The sequence below is a fragment of the Sturnus vulgaris genome, chromosome 18, assembly GCF_052056855.1.
Source record: "Sturnus vulgaris isolate bStuVul1 chromosome 18, bStuVul1.hap1, whole genome shotgun sequence".
Classification (NCBI taxonomy): Eukaryota; Metazoa; Chordata; class Aves; order Passeriformes; family Sturnidae; genus Sturnus; species Sturnus vulgaris.
The window spans coordinates 8,030,869-8,050,306 of NC_142260.1; the positions used below are offsets into that span (position 1 = coordinate 8,030,869).

Below are 19,438 nucleotides of genomic sequence, written 5' to 3' on the forward strand. Positions count from 1 at the left end.
TATGTTGTTGTTGTTTAGAGAAGACACCAGGTGGATAGCATTAGACAATGAATCTAGCTGGATTTTAAAGATATCTATCTGCAAAATGAGCTCTAAAAATTCCTAGTGGAAAGTAGGTAGGGCCTCATTTCCATTTAAGGGTTTTTAAGGGACGTTCTTTGGCAGTCTCAGAAAAATGTGAGAAGCTGCTGAACTGCTTATCCCAACTCTAGCTGGATAACATCTTTCAATGATAATTCTCCAGAAAGCCTGATTTTGGGATTATTTTGATGGTGCACCTGTCATGCAAAGGAGGAAAATATCAGGTAGGTTTATTGAAATGGGTATAAATCAGCTTGGTGCAGTACCATGTTTGGAATGGTGTTGTGTGAGCTGTTTTCTGAAGTGGAAAGATGGCACAGGAATATTCAATATAAGAATGATTTCCAGCCTGGAATACCTACATTGTAATGTGTGTTATCCTTAGGGAAGGTCCTAGTTAATGTTGACTTTCATGATGACAGCATGCCTTTTAGCTCACATTATGTAATTTATAAAACTGTTGGAAAGTCCTGCCCACCTCTTGGGAGAGGCTGATACTAAATAGCTGTCAAGAAGCTGATTTTTATTTTGCCCAAAGTGTCATTATTTCTGTTTTCTGTTTTTCTTGATCTTTTACAATGTGACATGACAGATTCAGACCTTAAATTCTGTGCTGTGTGAGGTATCAACCTTCACAGTGATGGGGAGAGTGGTTTTGATAATCTGACTCTTTCTTTTCCATATATGCTCTGCTAATTTCCTAATGTGCCTTTCTTTCCAGCAAGGCACTATCATTAGGCATGCAAAGGGTACAGAAAGCAAGGTATTTGTGATACACCGAGAAAGTGTGAAGTAACAAGACAAGTTGCTTGACAGTAATGAGGGAACATTCACTTAAAATGCATGCACACAAAGAATCCAGAGCAGGTATAAGAACAAATAATGGAATGAGAGAGACAACTATTTCTTGCAGATTTATTGTCTTGCAAAAACTACTGCATTTTTGACATTGTCGTTGAAAAGCAGAGCAAGTGCATTGCATAGGTCAGGAGAAACTTGGTTCATTGCCTGGTGTATCTAGAAATAAATGTTTGTTATAATATTAAATGTAGTTAAAATAAATACTGTGCAATAGAAGCACTAATCCAGTCTTTGTATTTCACATTATGCTTAAACAGAATTTTAGCAGTAATAGTAATGATAAAAAAAAAGGCAATAACAAAGAAAAACAGGCAGCAAATACTTATGTAATCTCCCCTTATACTGACAACAGATGTTTTGCAGGCACAATAGACCATAGCTATTACTCAGGTCTTTAAAATTTTGTTACTCTTTATTCAAACTGAATAGATAAGAAGTTTTCTTGTTACTGAACCATGTACTTGGAGACAAATCTGAAAGCCTGAGATGGGTTGGTATTCTGATTAAAATTGTGTGTTAAAAAGGCTCTGAGGGTTCAGGATAAAGATGAAGTTTCAGGTGTAAGTGCTTAAGGCACATGCATGGCATTGCATGTATTTTGTACATGTATTTTGTACACTGCTGACCCTAAAGCAGAGTTTTTCCATACAGCACCTGAGTCTAATTCATCAGTGTAGAAAGTCATTTGCAGTTGAGCAGATTCAGTGTGTTGCTGGGCAGGCATGTGATGGCTGATCCCACAGCTCTGGTAGCTTTCAAAAGGTGGAAAGTATGTGGAAGGTGTAAATCAGAAACAATTTTTAAGCTGAATGAAATGTTTCAATTTGATATTGAGGGGGTTTAATCTCTGTAAAAGGAAATGGAGTGATTGGTGAAATGCTATGTCAATTTGAATTGGGCAAAATAAAATTAATTTGGATATTGCTGAATTTAAGATATGCTACTTCGAGTGTTTTATTTAAATCACTGGATCTTAATGAAATTAAACTAATTTGTACAGGTTTGACATTGCTCAAACTTTTTTTCTCAAAACAATTTCTGGATAATAGTTTCCAGCTGTGAAGTAGGAACTTCTGTGGTTATCAGTAAGAAGCTGCTGTGTTGGAAGATGTGCTGATTGCACAGGAAATGCAGTCATACAGACAGAGTGACTAAAACATTATTCTGGATGAAGCCTACAGTTATATTAAATTGTCACCTATGACTTAAAATCAAGTAGTGACTATTTTAATAAATAATCAGTGTTCAGTCTCACATAAGCCAAAGACCTGGGATGATTAGGTATTCTGAGGCAGATTAGTCAGCATAGTAATAACTCCAACCTGTGTTCACCAAGAAAGGTACATTAGTGTTTTTCTGCTTTCCTGTTCCTAGGGCTTTGTGCACTGAATGTTAATTAAGTTGTTGAGTGAAAGATGATTTTATTAAGAAAAGTTACCCTGGAATAGGAACCTGCTTTTCAGTCTCTTCCTGTGGCACTCTGACAGGTTGTTTATCTGTTCTCTGGTAAATCACAGTCTTGTCCATTCTGAAACTGGCAGCAAGATTTGCTGCTCCAGATGTTCTCATTTGCTGAATCTACTGATTTAAAGCATTTGATTGATTCTCACATGTTTTTACTCTGTTTGCTTGTTGAAAAATAAGTTCTCTTGGGTTGCTTTCTTCTAATATAGCAGTTTGGGAGTTTGCTTCAGAAGTGCTTTATTTCATTTTACGCTTTTTGAAGCATTATAAATTACACAATAAGAATATAATACTTTTATTTTTGATGGGTTGCATCTGTTCTCTGGTATGACTTTAAAAATTCATGTATATGGTTTTCTGTAGTTTGAAACTAGAATATATAGTTCCTATATCTCACTGACATTCAATCAAGTATGCAAATGATTTTTCTTCTTAATAAGCTATAAGTTACCTGTAATGACCACATAAATCATGGTGCTAGGAAGAGAAAACATTGTGGGTAGGTTTCATCTTTTTGCATAATGTTGGCATTTTCTACAAAGGCAGTCACAATGATTACAAAAAAGATTCCTGGCCTTTAACAGCTACAATAGCCAATTAAAAAATAATGTCTAATTTTGCAATTCTCCTTGGAGCCTTCATGGAACACCGAAAACTTCTTCAAATCCTGCTGTCATTCAAAGAGTAAGTTTCATTTTATGTAGTCACTACTGGGCTTGAGCACTGTATTTTGTTTGATTCGGAGTTTTCTTGTTTGCTTTTGGCGTTTTTTTTGTTAATTTAAAAAAAATTTACTACAAATATGCACTGATTATTTAATAAAGCTTAAAGACCTTTTCAAATGAGAGTACCAGGAGATTTTTTGTTCTCTATTTCTGTGTATTACTCACGGCCATTCTTCCAAATGAAGAAGCCTCCTGTGGACTTGAGAGTGTCTCAGCCCATTTTTTCCAAGTTTTATCTTTTCAAGAAGCAGTATGGAAAATTATCTGGCCATCCAAAGTGTCAGTAGTGCCCATTCTGCCAAAATGGGGTGAGACCTATGCCAGCACCCTCCTCTGTGCACCAAAGCTATGCTGGCAGATGTTTTACTTGGTGAAAATAATCCCCCTCCATATTTTACTGTTCTGCATGATGTTTCAATAGTGGACTGTGCTTCTAACCCTCCTTCAGTCCTCATTTACTGTGATGATGGTCCCAGAATTTCTTTAACCTTTGGCTTCTCAAAGCAATGAATCACAAAAAGCAAGTCTTTACCAGAGAAATAGAAAGTATTTTCAAAACACATAGTTCAGTATTCTAATTCTGTGAAAAAATGGATGTTACATAGAAATATATTATTTAGATGTCTTAGAATAGAAATATGTTATATAGAAGAAGTCTTAGAATATAAATCTTAGTCTTGAGTTTATATTCTAATTTGATTTACAGTATGGGTAGAGAAGAGGATGTAAGAAAAGCTAATGATTTTGACAGATTATCCCATAAATCCCTTCACTTCCATCCTGTGTGCTTTCTGGGGCAGTGTTCAGTTTTGAATGTACTGCACTTTCAGAACAAGCCCTTCTGCAGCATGTTATTAGAAAAGTTGTGCTTAAAGCATAGAAGAATATAAGAGTTCTAAGAAATCTCATTTTTAAGGGAAAAAAACAGAAGCCCTTTCTCCTGCTCTTCCTCCTCCCCCTCCCCTCTCTGTGAAAGGCAGCTCCACTGCAGAAATCCCCTGCCTTGGTTAGAACAAACGTTCAAATTGTTTGCTATTACTGAAATTGATGCCTTTGTATTTTTGTTGCTGGGGTTTACCTGTCAAGTTCAAGGTGTAGTTGACCCCGTAATAATCCTAATAACGCAGCAAGTTTCACCAGAGTGAAGTGGCAATCTCAAAGGGCGGGTTACTGGCCTCACATCCAGAATCAATGTGTGTGTTTGTAAAAGACCTGAATAAAAGCTTTTAGGTAGACAATTGATAATATGGTCACTCTTTGGAAGATAGTGCTGTTTTCTGAAATCTAATCTATTACCTTTTTTTCTGCTATTTCTTCCTTGTGAACTAAATTAGCATTGCAGAAAGCAGCGTGGTTATTTTTGGTGTGGCACTTGCACTTTCAAAGTGCTGCTCAGGGTCTTGGGTGCTCAGGGAGGTCAGTAAACAAATGTTACAGCTGTTCTGGTGATGGGCTGGGGCTGGTGAATTGATAGATTTGTTTGCTAGCTGGAAACACCAGTCTAGGCCAGCAGGCAGTGAAGACAGCTCTGTGGTGGAGTAGTTTTCAGGTTTGTTTTGAGCAAGAGCTCTCTGGAGACCTTGCTGTTCTAAAGGGTATCATTGTGATCTTGCTGTGGTGGGGTGACCCTGGCTGGATTCCCCTCTCTGTCATTTCCCTCTGCACCTGAGCAGGGGAGAGAAAATATAACAGAGATTCATTAGTTGGGATAAAAACCAGGAGAGATCACTCACCAAATACTGTCACGGGCAAAACAGACTCCAATTAGAGTTATTGATTGAGTTAATTACTAACAAAATCGGAGCAGGATAATGAGAAGGAAAAACAGAGAATAAAAACACTTCCTCCCTATCCTTCCTTCCTTCCTGAGCTCCTCCAATGGTGCAGGGAGATGGAAATGGGGATTATGGTCAGTTCATCATGTGCTGCTCCTGACACTGCATAGGGACAGGAGGCTTTTCCCTTCTCCAGCATGGAGTTGCTCATTCCCATGGGGACAGTTCTCCATAAACTCCTCCAGTGTGAGTCCATCCCACAGGCAAGGCTTCTCCACAAAGTGCTGTCACCTGGGCCACTCTTCCATGGGGTGCAGTCCTTCAAGGACAGGCTGCTCTCATGTGAATTCCCCACAGTGCCACAAATCCTGCCAGGACCCTGCTCCAGCATGGGCTTCCCACAGGTTCACAGCCTCCTTTGGGCATGTCCCTGCTCTGGTGTGTGCCCCTCCATGGGCTGCAGGTGGATCTGTGCATCCCTGTGCCCTCCGTGTGCTGCAGGGACACAGCTGCCTCACCAGGGGCTGCAGGGCAATCTCAGCTCCAGTGCCTGGAGCACCTCCTGCCCTCCTTCTGCCCTGACCTGGCTCTCTGCAGGGCTGTTCCCCTCACATATTCTCACCCTGCTCTTCTCTGGCTGCAATTACATCTGAGCAATAACTTTTTTTTAATTCTTAGATTTAAGAGGCATTCTGTTATTCTTGATTGGCCCAGTGTTGGCCAGCAGTGGGTCCATCATGGAACTGTCTGGCCTTGGTTCTGCTGGACATGGAGGAAGCTTCTGGCAGCTTCTCACAGAAGCCACCCCTGTAGCTCCCCTGCTGCCAAAATCTGGCCTCACAAATCCAATACACTTGCCTAATACTTTGTAATTTTTTATAGCATCATAGAATGGTTTGGGTTCTAAAGGACCTTAAAGATCAGCTAGTTCCACCTCTTCCTGCCATGGGCAGGGACACCTTCCAGATTGCTCAGAGCCCCATCCAACCTGGGCTTGGACACTTCCAGGGATGGAGCAGCCACAGCTTCTCTGGGCACCCTGTGCCAGGGCCCCACCATCCTTGCAGTAGAGTTTCTTCCTAATTCTAACCCAAACCTTCCCTCTTTCAGTTTTAAGCTGTTGCCCTTTGTTCTGTCACTATGTGTCCCTGTAAAAAGTCTCTTTCCAATTCTTACAGGCCCTCTCTAAATGCTGGAAAGTGCTGGGAGGTCTCCCTGGAGCCTTTTCTTCTCCAGGCTGAACAACCTGAAATCTCTCAGCCTGTCTTCTAGGAGAGGTTCTGCAGCCTCTGAGCATCTCTGGGCTCTCCCCCAGGTCCATGTCCTTATGTTTGGGCCCCCAGAGCTGTACCCAGTGCTCCTGGTGGGGTGTCACAAGGACATGTAAAGGGACAGTCACCTCCCTCGACCTGCCCTCACCCTGCTTTTCATGCAGCCCACGGTGTGGTTGGCTTTCTAGGCTGCAGGTGCACATTGCTGGGTCGTGTTGAGCTTCTCCTCCACCCACACGCCCAAATCTCCTACTGAAGGCTGCTCTCAAGCCCAGAGAGAATGTATTTGTGCTTGGCATTGCCCTGGCCCGAGGTTCTGAGGTGCCCACCTCTCCAGGCTGTTAAAGTTCTCCAGAATGGCATCCCTTCCCTCTGGCAGGCACCACGCAGCTTGGTGTAACCAGCAAACTTGCCAAACTTTTCCAGAAAAATGATGGAAAATATCACTCATGTTGGGGTCATAGTTATGTCACTGTTTCTCGATTAGATATTTTAGATTAGATATTAGACATTTAACACTATAGGTCTGACTGGGGCTGAGGACCTCAGGTAGATCTGGACCCCCTGATTCTGCTTGGAACCAATATATATTCCCTTTGGAATCCACTCTGTCACTACATGCTGAAAACAGACCATAATCTTTCTAGGAACCTCACTGTGATCTGTGTGCATGTCTTTTCACTGCACATCTTCAGGACAGTACTCAGGCATTTTCAAATACACTTGGAAATTGGTTGTAAGACAACCTGAATGGATGATGCTTTGCTTGTGTTAACTCAGCAGACACAAAATATTTTTACACTGATCTTTACTCAGCTGAGTCCTTTAATGTCAAGTGCTATAAGGCAGGGCAGGGCTTAGCTCCTAGTGTTAAGTAGGACTTCTTTGTTTGAGCTGCAGTCAATAGCAGCTGTGTTCCCAGAACTGTGAAGGGAAATGTGATTTAGTTTGAGGTGCCTTGAAATGCAGAAACATTTGTTTGCAGTCCCTTGGAGGGCTGTTGGCCAGGTTCAGCAGTGGTAATCGCTGTGCTGGTGGGCATTGTCTGCATCAGAGAGCATTTCTTTGCTCTGCAGGACAAGCCAACAGAAGATTGGGAGTGTATTAAATCAATCCAGAAAAACAGAACCCAAGCAACTCCACATCAGCTGACTGACAGTCGCAGAGGTTTTGACTCAAACCCCATTAATGTGGGAGAAAGCTTTCAATGGCATTCCTTTTGGCTTCAGATCAGTCCCACTGAGAGATAACTGGTGCACTATTGCCATAGGGAAGCTCTGTTTTTAACAATACTCAAAAGGCTGATTCTTCTGTATTGTCAGAGAATGCTGTACTAACAGAGATAATGGAGCTTCTCAATGCATCCCTTGAAGCCTGATAAGTATTTAATTGCTCTTTTGGAAAAGGGAAGCTGAGGCACAGAGAGTTGGAGTATTTTGCCCAAATTCATGCAGAGACAGTGACAAGCATTGAGGAGTCTAGTAAAGAGTCAGATAAATTAGATATGGGAAAAACACAGACTTATAGCAGCAAGAATTCAGGGAGCAGTGAGGTTTATTTTTATAGATATTGACATTTTCACAAGAAACACTAGCAGTTCATTGAAGCACAGTGTGCATGGGCCCTGAGTAACCATGTGGCCTTTATGTTATAAATATTTTCCTTCCTTTTTCCATGCAGTTCTGTAGCATCTTTTGTTGATTTGGAGTTGAATTATTCCCCAGTCCTCTAATTTTAAATGCCATGTTACATTCTTTTGTTCCCGACTTCACCTTCATTTGATGGGCTTACTGGGTTTGACTGCAATATTTTTTTACATTCATTCCTTTTAAAAAGTGGCATTAGAAAATGGAATATTATTTGCTCCTAAGTGCTTTCAATGTGAGGAAAAAAAAGTACTAAAAACGCAATATTTGCAGTGATTTAAATTCCTCACTGGTAAATAGTTTAATTAAACATCTCTGTGCTTTCCCGTGCTCTAGGCGTGGAAGTGTTGCTAATTTGTCCAGAGTAGTTGGTAATCCTTTCAAGTCCTTTTGACACATTGATTTTCTGTAAGTTTATTAATACTAAAATTAATTAAACAGCTGACCACAAATCATGCTGATGGTTGTATTTCTTGACTTAGGCATAATTAGCATTTTTACATGATTTCTTAGCTGCAGCCTTTTGTGCTGGTATATAAGCTGTCACAAAAATGCAGTATTTTAAATTGTTTTGCCATATTTGTTCATGCTTATCCATAAACTTAAACATTAAGCATAAAAAATTGTATTATTGATTTAATATTCAGTCAAGATTAATGAATGAAGCTGTCCATCTAAAGAGACATCAAGGACAAACCATGTCTCCTGGTCAGCGTTTGTCCTGAGCTCTCTTACTGCAGGATTTCTTCAGGGTACAATAGGACTAAATCCATTTTTATGGCATAAGAATTCCTGATTCCCTAATGTGGCAATTGCTACAAACAGTCATTGAGGTGAGGGATAGAAAGAGAGCCACCACAGTAATTTCCTGGTGGGAATGTGCTATCTCACAAACATGCAGCAGCTGCAGGATCGATGCCAGTGGCTGGAAGCAAAAAGCTCTCATGTTTTAGTCATCTGCTCCCACAGTAAATGTGAATGCCTTAAGGAGTGCAGCTTACTTTTGGGAAAGAGTTTACTCGATCAAGTTCTGATCTTTTTGGAGATATAACTGCCAGGGTTTGTCATCTCCTTTGTCCAACCATGTAAAAAATTTCCCAATCTGTATTCTTTTCTAGATACCCTTTTGTAACAAACTCTTTGTTCTTCAGACACAATTGAACTCTCCTGCTAAATCAAGGAAGTAACTGGATCATAGAGAAGGGCGTCAGGCTCACCATTCCTCAAGACTGGATCCATGGACTCTGAAACATCCTTTGTCTTATCTGTTCTTTAAAAACACCATTTCAATGAGGGAAACACTTTAATCCCCTTTGTGTGTGTGTCCCCCTTACTCAGCTGTTTAGAAAGGTTTCCTTAATGGCTCCTTAAATCTCTCTTGCCACAATTTAAGCCTGTCGCCTCTTGTCATATTCTCAGCGAACACAGAGAACACTTTGACCTTTCTATTTGCACTCCATTCTAATATTTGAAATATCTTTTCATGAGTATGCTTTAATCTTCTCATCTGAAACCTAAAAGCCTATTTTTAGTTTTGGGGCTGAGCAGTACAGCAGTACTCTAACTCTTCTTTTTAACTTCACATCTTTTGAAAAAATTCTGGACCCAGACTTCCAGTGTGTTACAGAAGTGTGTGTTTCACATTGAACTGATTGTTGTTGTGTGTCAAGGAAGATGCTCTCAAGAATGGCTCCAGGTAAGAGGAGGTGCAATGTGTGTGAGGCTGGCAGGTAGGTAGAGGTGGCCTGAACCTCCCATAATGATTCTGTGTTAATGTCTGCTTCCAAAGGCTGGTGCAGCCAGGCCCAGCACTGGCCATGCTGGGTAGGAGTTCTCTGTTTGCCCTGCTGTGCCCTCTTTTCTCTGTCCAAACATATTCAGCTATACAAAGAAGAGCTGTTGGATGACTAATGGCCAAGTACAGAATGTCTGTGGTGTTTGCTTTTGGTGCTTCAGTAGATTCTATGGCTTGTCTGAGTTGAGTAATAATGAGCATATGGCTGCTGGAAAATACCAGGAAAAAAGGCTCCAGTGCTCCTCCAGTATTCCTGTGTGTATCTTGCAGTGTGTGTCTCCTATGTGACCACAGACTGTGGCACATAAATATGCATTTCTTCCAAAGAAATCCTGAACAGAGGGAGAGGAGCTCATTCGCACTGGATCACAGGAGTGCAGAATTCCTATGACTTCAACTTAAGGAATGGTGAAAATTATCTGGGATGCAATCACTGGACCTGTAGAAAGGCCAAGAACTTGCAGTATATTTATTTGGATTTGACAGGTGTGTATCTCCTCAAAGGCAGTGTGTCCTGGTGGATGAAAACAGCCTGGCAAGTTAGGAGTGACATATCTGAGAAATGTGCAGCACTTTGCTGCCCTGCTATTGTATCTTTGTGTTTGCTGCTTGGATTTCTGATTTCCAGAGTGAGGCTTTTACTTATGAAACAAAGGAATTCCGTAGAGCTTGTTAATTTGAACAGAAAATTTTCCATAAAGTTCATGGTTCTTACGTCTGATGGGCTTTTCTGACGGTGAGAAATATGTGTGACAGAGACTTTAGCATGTCTTGTTTTTTTTCCTTTTTTTAATCTAAATCTGCATTTTACACACAATGAAACACCGTATTAACACTTCTCATTTTGCTGCGATCTCATTTTTATACCTGTGCTGAATATTTTATAGTCGTGTGCATATTGATTGGGAGAAAGCTAATATTTTATTAACAGCTATTGATTCTTGAATGTCTATTACTATATACAGGTGATCAAAGGATCACCTTCTGAGCAATCTGAGATGCTGAAAAGACCTTAGGACCCTGGTTCGGTGATGGGCACCTGTAATTTGTTTGAAGTGGCTGGGGGTTGGTGTAAGCACTGTTTAGAAATGCATTGTAGATCATCCAACTCTTGCTTTGCTGGTTCTGCATGTTCACAGCTAAGTTAAAAAACACTTTTTTTCTGGAGGAATATGTACATTAAGGGGATAGGGAAGAGTCCCTGTGGCTCTGAAGGTGTGCAGTGTGATTTGTCTCTTTATGGATAGTCTAACTCTGGTTTTGGAGGACTTTTATGTTCTATCTATTAGCAAGAATATTGAGATACAGTGTGGGTAATACTGCAGGTGAATGTCAGTGTGTCTGATAACTAGATATCCTACATTCCTAAATTTATTTCTGTATTTGTAAACATTAATCAATAACCATAAATCTGGTAATGTTGCCATCCTGAAATATTTATGAAATAATTTTAAAGGATGTAGAGGACCTGACAGTAGTGAGCAGACTTGCTTGGTCCTTAAGAAATACAGCCTTTGGGAATAGTACAGGGATGGGGGGAAGGAGAGGTGCTTTGATCTATCACTTTGTAGTTAATATTTTCATCCTTTCTACTGTAGGCTTTTTGCCTCCCAGTATGAAACTTCCTATTTAGTTACATGATTGCATGTAATAATTGCTCAAAGTGAGGATTTTTATGACTCTCACAGAAATAGCTCTCATTCTTCATTGCCAGAGAAGTGGGACAGAGCTGGGCAAATGAATGACACAGTCTTGCTAATTGTGTTCCCATTAGAATGGTCTGCAATTTCTGTGTGCTTAGATTTTTTTTTTTTCCTTTTCAGAGTTTACAAATAAGTTCATTTTTACAAAATACAGTTCATGCTGCTAGACTGAGATAATCAGGTGTTTTGGGGAAGGCTTTCCAGATGATAGCAGAAGGAGCCAGAAACTAAGGCTGCCAAGCAAAGGATAAGGAGAGACAGCTTAATGGTCTGTAAGGAAAAATACGTTTTTCCTATTTATTTATGAAGAAGAAAAGTTTCCATGTTTTTCAGGATCCTAGGGATTTGATTTAGTCTGCTCTGTGCTTGTCATAACAGAGGGTTCTATTTCATAAAGTTTAATGAATAGAAGTTTTCATAATGCTTAACTATCTACCAACATTGGTCTTTTATGCTAGTTTTTGGTTGGTTTGTTGTTGGCCTTTTGCTTTCAGAACAGCACAAATTTTAGAAGTAGTGTTCTGTGGAGCATCTGACACAGCAAGTTCTTCAAACAGTGAATTAAGAATGTGCATATTTAGGCACACACACTCCCCAGAGGGGCAGAGGAATCCTCTGATCTTTGGAGACGTGGTCTCAGATAGATTCCTTGGTATTTATCCAATTCTGAACTGCATCCTTTATTATAATTGGGCCACAAAAACAGCTTTGCAATAAAGCAGAGACATTCAAAATGTAGTCCCAGTCTAGCGCAAGATATAAAGTTACTCTTTTTTGAATGTGCTAGTAGTGCCTGCTCAGTACACTTTTACTTTACTCTGCAAGCTTTTAAGAGTCCCACAAACGCCCTGATGTTCATATGAGGGTGGTTAAATGTATGTAAACCACACTCTCTGTTTCTCTGGCTGGCATGTTAAATCACTTGAAAAAATATTTTGATTGATTCACTCCACACTTAGGAAATTAGATTTATTCTATTCCTCAGAGAAAGTTCAAAATCCACAGTCCAAGTGACTCTTCTCTCCCTGAATCTGGGGTTTCTAACTTTTCCAAGATCAAGTAAGCTGTATATGGCATCTGATAATGTAGGTTTCTTGACATTTTTTCTTTGCTGCTGCTAAAAGTGAAACACTACTGCTGACACTTCCAGGGATGGGGCATCTTAAAGCTTACCTGGACAACCTGTTCCAGTGACTCACCTCCCTCATAGGAAAGAATTTCTTGCTGCCACCTAATCTGAAGTCACTCTGTTTCAGTTTGAAGCCACTCTCCTGTGTCCTGTCACTCCATATCCTACTCCAAAGTCTCTCTCCAGGTCCCTTGTAGCCCCTTTAGGTGCTGGAAGGGAGTCTAAGGTCTCCCCAGAGTCTTTTCTTCTCCACACTGAACAGCCCAAATTCTCTCAGCCTGTCTTCCCAGGAGAGGTACCCCAGCCCTCTGAGCATCCTTTTACTCAAACCTTCCTGATCCAGAAACATGCAACTGCAGTGGCTGAGGGGTATCCATCCTTGTGCCTTCAGTGATGTCTGTGTTTGTGTGCTTCATGGGTATCCACACTGCCCTTCCAGTGTTAGTGAACAGCCAGCAGCAGGAATAGGATGGAATTATTCCATGATAATGGATCTCCTCCTGTGTGACACCTGTGGCATCACTGAGTCATCCCACACTCCTGCAGGAGCTGCCTCAGCTGGGCTCAGGTGAAGGCAGGAAAGCAAACTTCCCATTCTTCCTCCACCCCACAGCCAAACTGAATGTAGACATGGTCTTTTATCAGCTGAACCCACCAAGAACAAATAATTCAAGTGGTGTAAGTTGGAAGGCCCACTATTGGATACCCTCCTGCCCAAGATCTCTTCAGATAGCAAAGTTCATGTTTTATTTTTTCCTTTCAGATAAAATTAATTGCCTTTTTATTACAACCTGGCCTCTTGGCCTGCAGTTGACCTTATATTTATTCTCTGTCAGCAGAGTTGGTTGTTTCAGAGAAAATACAGGCCTTCCTCCAGCTGTAATATATCATGGAAGGAATCCCATTCCTTGGTTCCATCTAATGATCATTTTGTGCCTTGAACCATAAGAATCAATAATTTCATAATTAAATTCCAGCTGGCAAGATGATTTGTGCTATTCATGTTCATTAAGGGGCTACTATTTTGAATATTATTTGACTTAAATTCAATACTGCCTAAAGTATTTGATCAGTTAGATCTATTCTGTAAAATCACTGTTTCTATCTGTCCACCCTGATTTTTTCCCCTTTAATTTCACTAAGCAAGAAAGCCTTTTTATTAATACTGGGTAAGAGTATTCTACATTCTGTTACTCATTTTACATACCTTTTGTGGTAGCTGCTATTAATTTTCTCATAAGTACTGAATAATCATAATCTTTAAAATATTTTTATTCAATTCTAAAGAAAACAAATGGGACCTTCTAAGGAAGAAAGTTAAGTAGATACATGAATATTGTAGTGATCTTGAAGAAATAATCATTTTTATCACTTTCATGCTCGACAAAGAGGAGGATAATTGCTACTATCTGTTTAAATCCCTCAAATGCTATTTGTTGGTATAATTTCAGCTGGCCACAATACATTATTTCCAATGTCCTTACATTTTAAGCTTAATATAAAAATGTGATTGCTTTAGAGACGATAAAAGTAAGATTGTCTCTGGAAAGGCAGTCAGGTTATTATGAAATATCTAATCTAATTAGATTAGGTGAACTTGCTGTGATTTAAACCAATCTGTTAGATGCAGCAAGGAATGGTAGACTAATGTGGGTTGGAAAGGGCTTTAAAAATCATCTCATTCCTGCCATGGGCAGGGACACCTTCCTCTGTCCTAGGCTGTCCAGCCTGGCCTTGGGCACTTCCAGGGGTCCAGGGGCAGCCACAGCTGCTCTGGGCACCCTGTGCCAGGGCATCACCACCAGCACAGAGGATTTGTTCCTTGTACCTAATCCAAACCGACCCTCAGTTAAAGGAGAATAACGGTTGGAGAGTATTGAACATCACCACCCCCACTAATAATTCCATGCTGGCATTTGAATCCTTCAAGATACTTCAGGAATGTGTTGAATATCTTAGTATTTTTGTGAATCAGTTACCTTGGTTTTACAGTAGAGCACAGGTAGCACACGAGATGTTATTGCAAGTGTTTTTTCCTTTGGTAAATATTTGTGCACTACTTTTTTTCCTTTCCTGTTCATAAGCATTATAATCCTTGAACTGTGTGTAACTGCAGTGGGAGATCAAAAAAACTTAGACTTAGTGAAATATCAATTTCAGATGTTGTATAATGATGACATTGCCATTTTTTTCTATAGTTTCTTTACATTTGTGATCTGGTGCAGACCATGATGCTCCTGGTTCTCCTCCAGCATTTAAAAGCTATCTCACATTTTATAATATGAAAAGAATATTAAAAACGTCGTAAAAATTACAGTTTTCCTTGTACAGTTGCATTCTTGCTTTTAAAATGTTTTTATTTAACATATGAAGCATACACTTACTGGCTTTACAGAAAACCCTGTTAAATATTATGTCCTAGCTATAGGACATAATTATGTCTCAATGCATTTTCAGTATAGTTTATTCTTTCTGAGCCTCAATATTAACTCTTTGGGGTTTTTTTGATTTTTTTTTGTTTTCCCCAGAAGTGAGTTGCATTTGTTTCTCCTTAGTGAGTTTTTTGTTTGTTTGCTTTTTCCAGAGAATCAAAAGCTATTAGCATGCATTATGTTCCATGTCATTGTTGTCTGGTATCTTCTTTTAATGGCAAGTGAAACTGGTTTGTATCTTATTCCCCTGCTGCCTTCTCTTTCTGTGTACAACTGATAGAAATCTGAGTTATGAGTTTTCTTCCTTTGTACATGTGACTCAGACTCCCCCATTTTCCAGTTTGGGGTGGGTTTTTTTTCCTTTATTGCTGTTCATAATGTTTTAATCCTGTTGTATTTCTGTGCTTGGCCCAGTGGTTATCATAGCAGCACTGATCTAAGATGTGGTGATCCATTCCAGCCTACACAGAAAATGAGAAAGGCCTGTCCAAGATGAGGTGACAGTCCTGCTGTAGTTAATGACCATCTCTTGATAAAAAATAAAATAAAATATAAAAAACCAATATAATTGTTATTATTATACTACAACCTACATTGTGCCTTCTCAGGCAAGAAATGGCACTCACTGCATCACAGAGTAATAAGTGTTTCCCTTTCAAAGAGTTTTGAAAACCTTACAACACAATGTCACAGGCTGTAATAATGCCAAGTAAGTATTTCAAAGACAATAAGCCTATAGAATGAACCTTCCCTATTACATGTTCAGAAAAAGAATGAAAAATAGGATCATGAGCTAAGACTGCAACTGTTCTTTATGTTAGAAGATGGAAATTACTTTGGGTCTGGAACTAGGGATTGGTTCACCCATTCCAAATGTGCCCCTTCCCCATGGGACCAGTGAAATTTTAGGGAAACACTTAATTTTAGAAGATGCCTGGTTTGGCTGACTCTTTACTACAGGCTTGTCTCAAGGTGTCATCTGTCCCTGTTAAACACAGCCCATTTGTGAGACACGTTTTCTCTGTATTATGCCATAGTTTTTAGGTGAAAAGGAGAGGAGGGATCTCCCAAAGTTTATTTTCTCCTTGTATTCCCCCACTGTCGTTCCTCTAGCAGGGATCTGCTGAGCTGGGCTGGGCTGGGCTGTTTCCAAAGGCTCACACAGACCTTGCTGGAATTCTTGCTTTCAGTTATGAGTAGGGATGGGAAGGAACTTTGCACTGTAATTCGGGCCTCTCACAGGGTTAACTGCACTGAAGTTTTTTTCTGTTCTGTGTGGCTGCTCTCCAGAAGCTCTTGGAAAATACAGCAGTTTTTGCCAGTGTTGGTATGGTCACCAGTGACAAGACTAGGTGACGTGTCATTCATCTTTCCCAGTGTGAGTGCTTTTTAGAATGCCCTATCAATTAGAAAAGCTTTTTCTGGCTGAAAAGGATTATGTTTTTCTTATTACAGAAGAGTTAAAAGAAGTAATACTGCATGTGTATCATTTTTCAGCTCTAAGATTATTCCTAGTTGACCTCATCTTGCATCTTAACAAATATTTGAAATGTGTTTATATCCTCTTAATTTTCCAAACTGCATGTGAATCCAGTGAGGTGTGCCTCATAAGATGACTTCCTTGGGTTGCAGCAGCATGAGATGTCCCATTGAAATTCAATTTGTGGTTCCAGGCAACTGTTTTGTTACACTAATTTTATTCACCTGGTATCTTTTTCATGCCATCATCTAGGATGCAGGGTCAAATTAGTGTCAGAAGAAATCCTTTTTTCTCCTTCCAAATGAAACTATTAATATTTAACTATTCAAATTGCTGTTAATTTTTAACATATTATTTGAATGATCTCTTTCTGTGGCACTGGAGTGCTTTTGACTATTATGCATAAGGATCCTGCTTCTGTTGCTGCAAGATGGAGATGAGGTGGAGGACTCAGCTGACATCCACCCCATCTGTATGCATGGGAGCTTGTGGCAGGAGATTTCCTCCAGGGAATTTATCACCGTGGTGCTGCAGGCTCTGCCTGTGTTCAGGTTTACTGAGGAATAGTTGAAACTAAAAGCTCCATGGTCCTCTATGGGGAAGGTAACTCAATTACTCTAATGCTAATTTAGTGCTGATTTCAGCACTTGTGCAGTGTAGCTCAGGGATCTGATGGAAAGGCATATTCCTCTTTTACTGTGACAGTATTTGCTGTTACTTGCAGACATTTGTCATGTGTCAAAGAAGTGACACATGAGACACCAATTGTTAATGGTTGTAATTGGGTTTGAGCCCCCAAATGGAAGATGTTAAAAGGACTGAAATTACAGTCTTTATCAAAATTATGTGCAAGCCATGCTTATATCACTTTCCTCCCTTCCCTCAGCTATGGGACAGGAGCAGGCAGGGGACCCAGGAATTTTGTCTTTTCTTCTGTGAATAGGAGTGTTCTTCTATGAAATAATGAAGACACAAAATGCCTTTGCAGGGTTAGGGACAGTATCTAGAACAGGAATGTTGTTTGATGTGTGAAGTATGTTTACTTTTTTCTCTCTGGTGACAAATGACAGGACTTGAGGGAATGGCCTGAAGTTTTGTCAGGGGAGGCTTAGGTTGGATGTTAAAAAAGGCTCTTCACCCAGAGGGTGGTTGGGCACTGGAACAACTCCCCAGAGAACTGGTCACAGCACCAAGGCTGGCAGAGTTCAGGAAGCATTTGGACAACACTCTCAAGCACAAAATGTGATTCTTGGAAATGGTCCTGGGCAGGGCCAGGAGTTGGACTTCGAAGATCCTCGTGGATCCCTTCTGACACAACATGTTCTGTGATTCTGTGTTTAATTAGTTTGATCTTTTCATTTCTTGAAATTCTGTGAAGGGGTAATGTCTGGGCATGTAGCTCCTGACACCTTCCTCCAAATAATTTCACAGTGATTGTCTGTTTGATGATTAACCTGTGGCAGTAAGTTTACATCTATCATTTTCCTAATGATAGAAAATTCCTGGGCTTTTATCAGATTTGTTTCAGCTATTCCTTGTTTGTGATTATCCACAACTCTTTTCAAATTGTCTCTTGATCATTTTATAGTGCTTGTACATGCAAGCTAGCCCTGAAATGTCAGTGGTGCTCCAGCATGTCATAATGTTTACCTGTCACCCAACAGTAAAAAATGTCAGGTTTCTCTTAGATTCCAGTCTTTTGTTTAAAGATTCAAATATTCCAAATCCAGTCTCTTTCCCATTCTTGTCTGTTGGTAAACAATTTCATTATATTAGATGAGCTTTTCACTGACATAACACCTTTCTGACTGTTTCTTTACAAAAGTATCTCAGTCACCAAGTTGTATAGTCAGTTAATGAAAGAGAGGGGTGGAATTCAGATTGTGCCAGATGTTCTCACCCCTAGGTTGTGCTTTCTCCTTTGAGTATGTTCTACAGGAAGACCTGTGCTCAGTTTAGCTAACAGAATCATTGCTCCCTTTTCTGAACTGGAATGCTGTATGTAATGCTGCTTGTCTTCCCTCAACTACATGCTGGAATTAAATTTTAAGCAGTACATTACCATGTGGTGTGCACAGGTACGTGTGTTTGGTGGAGGTTGTTTGAGAACATGAAAATTGTTCTTTCCAAACTCACCCTTACTTGATTCTCATTTCTCATATTCTCTCTTATTTGACTTACGTCACATTTTCTGGAGAAACATTCTAACCCTCCTCCTGAAGTTTAATGCTTCCTTTGTGATTTGTGGTCATTTAGCTCCAGTTTCTCACCTGTGCTATCCTAGCAGAGAGATTTTGGATAGCACTGAGTCAGTAACACAGGGAAGGGAGCCTGCAGGTGAATGTGGCTTCATGCCCTGGGGGCTCCTGTTCTGAATTTCCAGCATATTTCTGCAGTGCTTTCTGTGGTGCTTGATGGTTTTAGGTGCCTCTTTATCCCCAAAATTATGTTCTAAGTTTCTTGGGGAAAAGACTTTTCTTGCGTCATCATCAGTTCTCGTGTAAAGTCCTGTACACGAATTCCTTTTTTTTGTTGTCCTGCGATTATCCTTAGGTAAGTTAGTTGTGAAAGCCTGCACAATGTATGGTATATAGATTCTGTTTGATCCATCTTTTGTCCTAGCAACAGCATCTTCAAACTGTGCACTGTTTTGCTGATGTAAGAGGGCATAGTTGCTCATAGGAGCTCAGGTTGTGGTCTTGTCAGATTTTATGAGTATGGCCTATTGTGATCACTATTGTGGTAGAATATCTCTGGGGAAAAATATATGTGCCCTATGAAATGATGATGCACTGGTTCCTATTTCTGCTTTCAAATAAAAATTGATTCTCCGAGTTGAGAGTATATATGTGGTGCTGAATTTGCACATCTTGAGGGGTAAAACAATTTGATCACTTCATTCCATGCTAAAGCTCTGTATTATTTTTGTGAGGCTAAAGGAGTTAACTGAAAACTCGTAGACAAGAGTGACATAAAGAACTAGCCTTACTTGTTTTGATTTTTTCTGTTTTTCAAAATTTTTTAAAGTGCTGAGAACCCATTTGTCCTAGTTAAATCCATTGGGGGAAGCTAAATT

The 19,438-nt window shown here is 40.0% G+C and overlaps 1 protein-coding gene across 3 annotated transcripts in view; it reads left to right on the forward strand.

Annotated features, from left to right (window-relative positions):
* The window catches only part of NELL1 (neural EGFL like 1), a 291,138-nt gene that overhangs the window by 136,318 nt on the left and 135,382 nt on the right, over nucleotides 1-19,438 (forward strand). The window lies entirely within an intron of this gene.